Source organism: Microtus ochrogaster, chromosome 18 (assembly GCF_000317375.1).
Source record: "Microtus ochrogaster isolate Prairie Vole_2 chromosome 18, MicOch1.0, whole genome shotgun sequence".
NCBI lineage: Eukaryota > Metazoa > Chordata > Mammalia > Rodentia > Cricetidae > Microtus > Microtus ochrogaster.
The window spans coordinates 47913453-47922337 of record NC_022020.1 but is presented as its reverse complement, the minus strand read 5'-3'; positions in this window follow the sequence as shown (position 1 = coordinate 47922337).

The window sequence follows — 8885 nt, the reverse complement described above, 5'->3', positions numbered from 1 at the left end:
TGACTGAAGAACTTCACCCCTATGTGGAGATCAGTGGGTATCGGTCTCAGGCAAGGGCTAAGGGAAAAGCTGGACACACAAAAGTATTTAAAAGAACATTTCACAAAAGTGAAATATTTGTTCCTTCCATTTCAGTTTTCTACACACACACACACACACACACACACACACACACACGGCAAGTGCCCCTTTCCTGATGACAAACGGTGTCCTGACTGAAGAACTTCACCCCTATGTGGAGATCAGTGGGTATCGGTCTCAGGCAAGGGCTAAGGGAGGCTCTCAGGCAGTAGAGTGCATGGAGACACAAACACAGCATGTACGTGCACCTCTTACTTCTACCACCTGTTCTGCCACCCCATTGCCTATGACAGTATGACACCATGAGGGGAGATTCCAACAGAGCTCCTGAACCTTCGGTGTGGGACAAACCCTGGAGTTGTGTTGGTCTGTGGCGCTGGAGTATAGGGTGATGCTTATCTGCAGAGCTGCGCCACTCTGATTACACATTAATGGAAATACGAACTTTAGAGGACACTCAGGAGAACCAAATAGGAAAGAAGATCTGATGGCGACATATGACCTTCCACTTAAACCATTAATTTCAAGACTCAGCCCTATGTGGAAGACAGGACAAATATAAAATCATGTTATATTCCTCAGTGTCTCAAATTGGGAATTTTTTTTTCGTGACAACATGCTAATATGGTTAACACCGTTGATTTATTTTTGTTGTTTTCAAATGAATTCACAACTTGGTTATTAAATTTTTCTTTTGGTCTCTTATCTGACATCACTAGGTATAACCAACAAAAATTGTTTACAGTCCTCGTATGAGAGGAGAGAGCATTCAACATTCAACTTTCTGAATCTGGGTAACCTCACTCAGTGTAACTATTTTCCCCTAGTTATATCTATTTAGCTGCAAATTCCATCACTTCATTCTTCTTTACGGCTGGATGTAATTCCATTCTGTGAATGGACCACATTTTCATTATCCAGTTATCTGTTCGTGGGAAGCTAGACTGATTCCATTTTCTAGCCACTGCAAGGATCTCCTTATGAACTTGTTGGTCAGGAAGTCCCCAGGTGCCTCCCAGATAAAGTATACTCTTGCCTTTCCACGTGGCTGCCTACCAAAAGTAGATGCTAAGACCCTGTCGCTGAAGATAACAACAACATTAGTTGTAAGATACAGAGACAGCAGGTTAGAAGTGAGCTAGAAATTTCCTTCCCACTGGCTGGCTCTCACTAGAAGATTTTATGCAGTCCTGCTGTAGAGGGGAGACATCAATGGTCTTATCCAGTTGTGAACCCTACAAAACACAAGGTCAACCTGCCACCAACGCAGTAGTAGTGACCAGTGTGGGGGTGACCAGCGCCTCTAGAACTGTATTTGTGAACCTTCTCCACAGAAAGGAGCACACACCCAGCTGATACTCTAAACCCATGGCTAGGAAGGTCATAGGCCCTAGGAGGGAATCTCCTGACGATTGTTTAGCTAAACCGACATGGCACCAGACTGCCTCTTAAATATTTTTGTTTCCAACCATAGGCAAATGCTACTTTCGACCTTAATCACATAGCATTCTCTTTGCGGTGGATGGTGCTGAATGCAGAGACTTAAGGTTACTTAAGATGCTAATAAGAATAAGTGCATCTATCCATAAATAGGATATTTATACCATTCCCTGTAAGGTTCAGTAAGCATCCAAGAAGAGGTTCCAGAAAGGACTGAATGAGCCAGAAGACTGGGAGGAGAAGGGCTGTGAAATGCTATCTTGAGGGCATAACACAACCATCGCCAACATGATCTCACACCCGCTAAGTCTGCCTCCACTGAGTCTGCACAAGACTGGGCCTGTCAATCACGGATCAGGGAGAGGCTCAGGGGGCCCCACCACTCCCTGATGAAATATAGGCTGCTGACAGATTCTGGGACAGGGACAGCCATTGTCTTCAGTGATTACCAAATGGTGAGCCCACTGTGCTCCAAATGGGTTGCTCCAAACTATAATAATACAAAGGCCCTGGTTAAAACAAGTCATGCACATGCACACACACAGAGCAAATGTGAGAAAAGGGACTTGTAGGGAGAAGTAGTGTACCAGAATATATTACAGATGTGTATGAATTAGTCAAAGAATAAAATAATCAATAAAAAATAAACCACTGCTTTTGTTCCCCCACATTGTCTGTCACGCTAATCCCTCAAGGCTGTCAGTATTCCTGTCTGTTCACATGTGAGCAAAAGCATCTCCTTCCTTGGGAACATGAAGGTCACCCTGGGCTTTAAACGTCATCAGAAAGAGACAAAGTGTAAGCAGATGCTTTACAACCCATGAATAAAAAGTTGAATAGAAAATTCTGAAACAATTTTAAAAGAAGACCCATAAGAAGATGATTCTTCATTTCTGATAAGAACTTAGGGAAATTATTTAATACGGAGATACAGAGGCAAGAAATTTTTCACTGGAATGTTTTCATTGTTAATATTTCAATATTAATTAGAATAAGGAAGAATTGATGTATCCTAAATGTCAAACAACAAACAAATAGTTTAATCATTTCTAGGATGCTGATGCAAAACCCTATCAAACAACTAACAAAAAGAATAGAGAAATGATGGCAAGAAGAAATGCTAACAAGACAGTGTTGTCTTGTCAATGGCCAAAATGACAAAGCCAGTCTAGTAATTGACTAAATACCTTTTTCACTAAGCAACTGCTTGCAGCATAGCAAATGCTAGGTATTAAGTCTCTGCTTCTCTTAGCCTAAATTCAAATGGGAAATAAGAATTTTAATCAATTTATATACAAAGAACTGATTTCATGCCATTTAATCTCTATCACACTAATGAAGCATGAACCTAAAAAGAATTACATGGAATATAAAATATTTTTTAAATGTTAAAACTATAGTTAAAATATCTTCATTGTTGGTTTTAAATATTCCACATTTCCTGGGTTTATATTTTTAAATCATAATAATGAGTAGTTGAGGCAAAAATTCTAAGGAAAGTACTCTTTTGATTAATTTCTTTTTAAAGTGTGTATATAGTTGTGGGTCTCTGCAAGTGTGTGTGTGCATACATGTACGTGTGGGTGTCTGCAGAGGCCAGAAGAGCTCATCAGATCCTCTGGAGCTGGAGTAGAGGTAGCTGTAAGATGCCTTGCACGGGTGCTGGAAACTGAACTTGAATCCTCTGAAAGAGCATCAAGCACTCTTAACCACCTCTCTAGCCCACACTACATTATATTTCGATGCCATGAAAGCTACCAACAACCTACTGATCCTAAACCATCACACAAACTACTGTTGTTTCTTGTAATAATATCTAACATTTGTTGATCACTAATGAGGTACCACACATATAGCAACTCCATGAGGTAAATTATCCTCATCTAACTTAAGCAGATTCCTTGACTTAGAGAGATGAGGTAACTTGTCCATATTCGGATGCAAGTAATTATTAGAGTTGGGATTCTTGAAGTTGTTTCACTCTCCCTTATCCCAAATATAGAGAGAAAAAAATTGAAAGTGTCAGGGGAAGAAAATTTGGAAGAACCTGACTATTATTCTTGTGTTTGAACTCCAGAAAAGTTCTGGCACGGAAGAATGAACTGGTATATGGGCTTTCTTGGTGTCTTCTCCCCAGTGACTCAGGGGTAAGCCAAAAAATTCCCTGAGTCACCTACTTTAGGTCCTGCTGACTCCAACAACTTCAGTATATGCCTTGAAATTCTGGTTTTCTGAAGGCTGAAGCATAGAGAAGAATAAAATATTCCAGAGAGTAGACAGCATAAAGTCTACCTTATAAATGGCCTTGCAATCTGAGTTCATGTCTGTAAAGCTTTGTAGGATTTGATGAAGTTATTCATATGCATTATCTAGTCATCTCCATGGCAAGCCTACAGTAAACAAGATGATCGTGGCCCCCGGATCTTTGCACACGTTGTTCTTTCTTGTTGGGACATTCTGTCTCCTTCTCTTTCTATGTTATTACATAGTAATCCAACCTATCATTTCCTATGTTTTGATCTTCTTGGCTAAACGGAAGGAGAATAGTCAGACTCTCAAACAAATATCTTTATTTGGTTCTGGACTAAATGGAATGATGACCTGTGTCTCTCTTTAGGGCAAAGAAACAGAAATATCAGCCCTTCCCTGGCTTTCCGGGCATACCAGAAATACTCAAGGATAAACTGCTTGGAGGTTTCAAAGGCCTGCACCCCTCAGTTTCAGTCAGGGGAAGATTCACTGTGATTGTGATAGAACAAAAAGTTAGAGTTAGCTATTACCCAACTGGGGAAGAAACTGGGAGAGGAGATTTCTGGAAGGATCAGAAAGGGGATCACAGTAAGACAGAAAAGTCAGCACTCATAGCTGACAGTGAACTCACAAAAGAGAAGTAGAAGGAGGAACCATTGCCTGTCAGAGGCTTCCCCCTCCGGGCTCCACAAATGAATTGTGGGGTCTAAAGTTGCCTGTTATCAAAAGGAAAAGCTACAAGGGCTGGAATCTACCAGATAGCGCTGTGCCCTATCTATCTTTGCATCTGAACCCAATGACCTGAACCCAAAGTAACCATGGCCACTTCTGTTTCTGCTCTCCAAAGCTGTACAAGTTTCTCCTTCACACCACCCTGGGACATCAACTCAAGCACACACAGTTCCTGACTGCCAAGTTGGCACGGCAACTAGCCAGGATGTACCCATGAGAAGTAGAAGGCACTCTGTGGGAGGGATGTCAAGCAGAGTAGCCATGACCCCTTGCACCTCCTATCCACCAAGTTTTCATCGCTCCATAGACTTTTTTTCATCTCAGTGATGACATGTCCCCTTAGTCACTTCTCTTGCCTTGAAGACTGACTGTCATTCAAGCACCATGCCCACCCTATCCTCTCCAGCCTAGGCATGCTTGGCTCTTGCCGTTTCTTCTGATAAACTGAGCCCTTTTTTTATACTATAAACATCACTTCCTTCTGAAAGACTTTTTGGAATACTCAACAATCCAAGCTAGATACCATACTGATGTGTTTCTCTATTCTAGTACCCATTACACCTTGGGGTTTATTTCTCTATCTTCTCCATCTTCAATAGTAGCATCTGGTATAAATGTACTTGAGAGTTGTTGAATAACTGAAAGATATATTAGAGAGTGACTGTCTCTCCATATTCACTCGTCCTTTAATATCTTCATATTACATACATTCAAATTATATTTCAGAAAATCTCTTCTGCAAAAGTTTGTCATGGGCAGTGGACAGAACCCAAAGTCCTCATCTCATGTGTCCAGCACCATGGCACACGGTCCCAGTTTACTCTCACTAAATATTCCTTGTCTGAATGAATCCCCTGTATCTTCTAATAAAGTGCAATGGTTTGCAAGAATAATTTCCAAAATGCAAATTTAGGGAAATAGGTATTGGACTCCCAAACTCTCCCTACTAATACACGTTAAATACACTGAGCTACATTCGAAGTACAACTTTTATTTACTTTTAGAACACACACTGTATGTTAGGCATTGTTGAGCACATTTTATGGCTTCTATCTTACTGAATTATCACAGCAATATCATTTTCATTTCTTTGTTAAGGGCATAAAAAAAATCAAAGTTCAGAAAGTCACTTGCCGAAGTCACATTTCATAGATGATGTCTTTAAACATATTATCTGATTTGAAAATCAAGACTCTAACCAGCCCGCTATACCACATCCTCCTGTAAGAGCTTCTTAGTAACCGTAGAATTATTTAATCACATGCTCACTAAATCCTGATCTTTCTATATAGGGCCATCATGCTTGTATTCTCAAAACAGCCTTATGGGTCTGGTGAGGTAGCTCACTCCCATAGTTCCAGTACTCAGGAGCCTGGGTTGAGAGGATTATGAATTCAAGGTCAATATAAACTATGAGAGAGTTCAAAGCCCATCTGGGAGAAAAAGTGAAATCCTCTCTTAAAAGCAAGCAAACAAAAACATAACAGAGACAAGATTCAGGGAGACAAACTATCCTGTTGTGAGTTGCACAGTCAACGAAGACAAAACCAAAAGCTGAAACTTGGTCTGCCTCCTGAGCTGGAACGGCTCGCCGTTCCTCTATATCGCTCCTGATCCTGATCACCATTTGGTGGCACTGGGATGGAGATGTCTTGCCTTAGAGTCCTTGTTTCAAGAGCATAAAGAACAATTCCCAGGGGAGCTAAGAGACAGCCCCAGGTAGTGGCAAACCAAGTCTAGTCCGAAGACCTGCACATCCGCTTTACAAAATCTGTTTGTCTCCTTCTCTGACTAGAAACTGCCCTGGGCCATAGCGTGCTAAGAGCAAAATTTCACTCATTGAAGAGCAGGGAGTACATCCAGCTCCTGCTCCCCGCATGCTGTGCTTTCTGCCCATTAAAACCCAGCTGTGTTCTGCTGGCCCTGAGGACATCTGTTTCCTGTTTTCTAAGAATATAAAGAATCGTGACTCAGAGAAATATCATGTCTACCTTCCAGGGGCTTCAAAACAAATAGTAACATTACTGATAGGAACACTGCAAGCGTTAGACAGAGATTCCATGAAAACAAGCTCTCAAGGCCTTCCATTCATACGCAGGCTGCAGTCCGCGCTCCTGGATGCTGGATGTGAAACCTAGGTAGACCCTAGGGGAAACTGGCACCGTCTTAGAGAAGGCAGAAGTTTAGCAAGAGCTGAACTGTTGAAAGAGCTGCAGCCCATCTACCTAGAAATGAGAGGTGGAGTGGGACTGGAGTACAACACAAAAAAGCTTGAAGACAGACAGGGAGCTTCAGGTTCAAGGGATGGAAAGGCCTCCTTTATTCAGTCACTTGTTTTGTTCAAATACATGTCTGACGTCCTTCTATGAGCCACACTTTATTTCAGAACTTAGACTAGCCTTTGTAATGACTTTCTCCATTAAGATTCAGAAGTGGGACATCGGGGAAAGATGGAGAAAGCATTCTAGGCAGGTGCAATGGCCCCAAGGTGAGGGAGAATATAGAACACTGAAGAAATCCAAGGAAGGATGTTGTGCACAGAAGTATCAAGAAGTGAGATAATGGATTGGCTAGCACATTCCAAGTCATGGAAAGCCTTCTAGTCCATTTTACAGATTCATATACCCTAGTATGCAACAGTTTTAAGACTTAATCCTGAAGTCCTTCACCCTTCCACAGATCGAGAGCACTTCCTGTCCCTCCCTTTGGATCCAGGCTCATCAATACTCTAGTAGATCCTAGGTACAGATGCTAACTTGAAACCTCTATCTACTTCCTATCTTTTGGGACTCTTGGAACATAGTTACTATCAAGTAAGGAAACACACACACAATCAACAGAGCAACCATATGGACAGAACCTGCAGTCCCTGGCTCAGCCTCTGCGGGATCTCACGGAGAATAAACAGTTCACACTAACTTCTCAACCACACAAGCGATCCAGCTGGGAAGCCATCCTCTGTCTTCTAGTCAAGGCACTTAAGCTAATGCCGCAAGGATCAGGGCTAAGCCTTCCCCGCTGATCCTTGCTTACACTGTAGGCTCAATACAAATAAATGCTTGCTATTATTTTCAAGACAATAAACTTGGGAGTCGTTTATCAGGAGCACAGAAAAGTAACAAACCACCAAAAACCTTTGAGTGCTAAGAAGTCTGTTTAATCACAGCCTTCTTCAGTTCCCTACAGTGCCAAACGGTAGTTTTCACTTCTCTAAGGTGCTCTGAGAACGGAATGGGATACGAAAGAAAAGAGCTTTGTGGAGTGTTGAGTATTTAGTAAACCCTCAGAAAGGTCATGCTGGTGCTAGGGAGGTGACTCAGTTGGCCAGCTGTGTGCTGCACTAGCAGAAACAGTGGAGAGACCCTGCCATCCCAGGGCTGGCGAGAGGCAGAGACAGGAGGATCCCTGATATTCATTGGCCAGCCATCCCAATCTGAATAGAAGAGCTTCGTTTTCAGTGAAAGGGTGTCTCAAAAAACAAAGGCAGGGAGGAAAGAGGTCAAACATCAGCTGCGGGCCTCCACAACCAAGTGTGCATTCGTACACCCATAAGCACACACACACACACACACACACACACACACACACACACCTACACTAATAACTGCATGCATCACACACATATGGATGTTTGTCACTGTACCATTGTCACTGTTTTTAGAGCTTAAGAAAAGAGGAAGAACTTTTAAAGTCGAAAGATGGTCACTTAGACTAGATTGATTAGAATCGTGATAAAGTAGACAGTTTAGGAGGCCGTTTAGAATTGGTCATTTAGCATATAGAAGTGGTGGACAATCATGACTGATGGATATGGAGGAAGCCTCCACAATAAAGTCAAAGCTTCTAACCTCAAATTAAATCAGCAAATAGAAGAGGCAATTGCCTCTCGACTCTCAGCCCATCTGATCTGAGCACAGCTGATTCAACGCACTTTTCGCTTCAGGTTAGATACATTGATATACTGAGCCAATCTCCCAAGAAAAATGGTCCAAAATTGACACTTGATACAAACGGTCCAACCAGAATCAACAGGACTCTATGGTAATACTTTTTTGTTTGAGTTTTGAATAATTTGGGGGAAGGAGGTTTAAGTTAAAATTGTTTAATTTTGCTTTGCTTTGAAACAAGCAGATTCTTGAAACTGAAAAGATAGCTCAGTGGTTAAAGCACTGCTGTTCTTCCAGAGGACAAGAGTTCAGTTTAGAGCACTCAGATGATAGTTCACAATCGCCCACAACCCCAGCTTGGGGGGACCCAGCTCCCTCTTCTGCTATCCATGGGCACTAAGAACAGATATACATGCAAGCAAACATACATACACATAAAACATAAAATAAAAAATAAAAACTTTTTATAAGAGAACACAGTACTTTAAAAAAAAA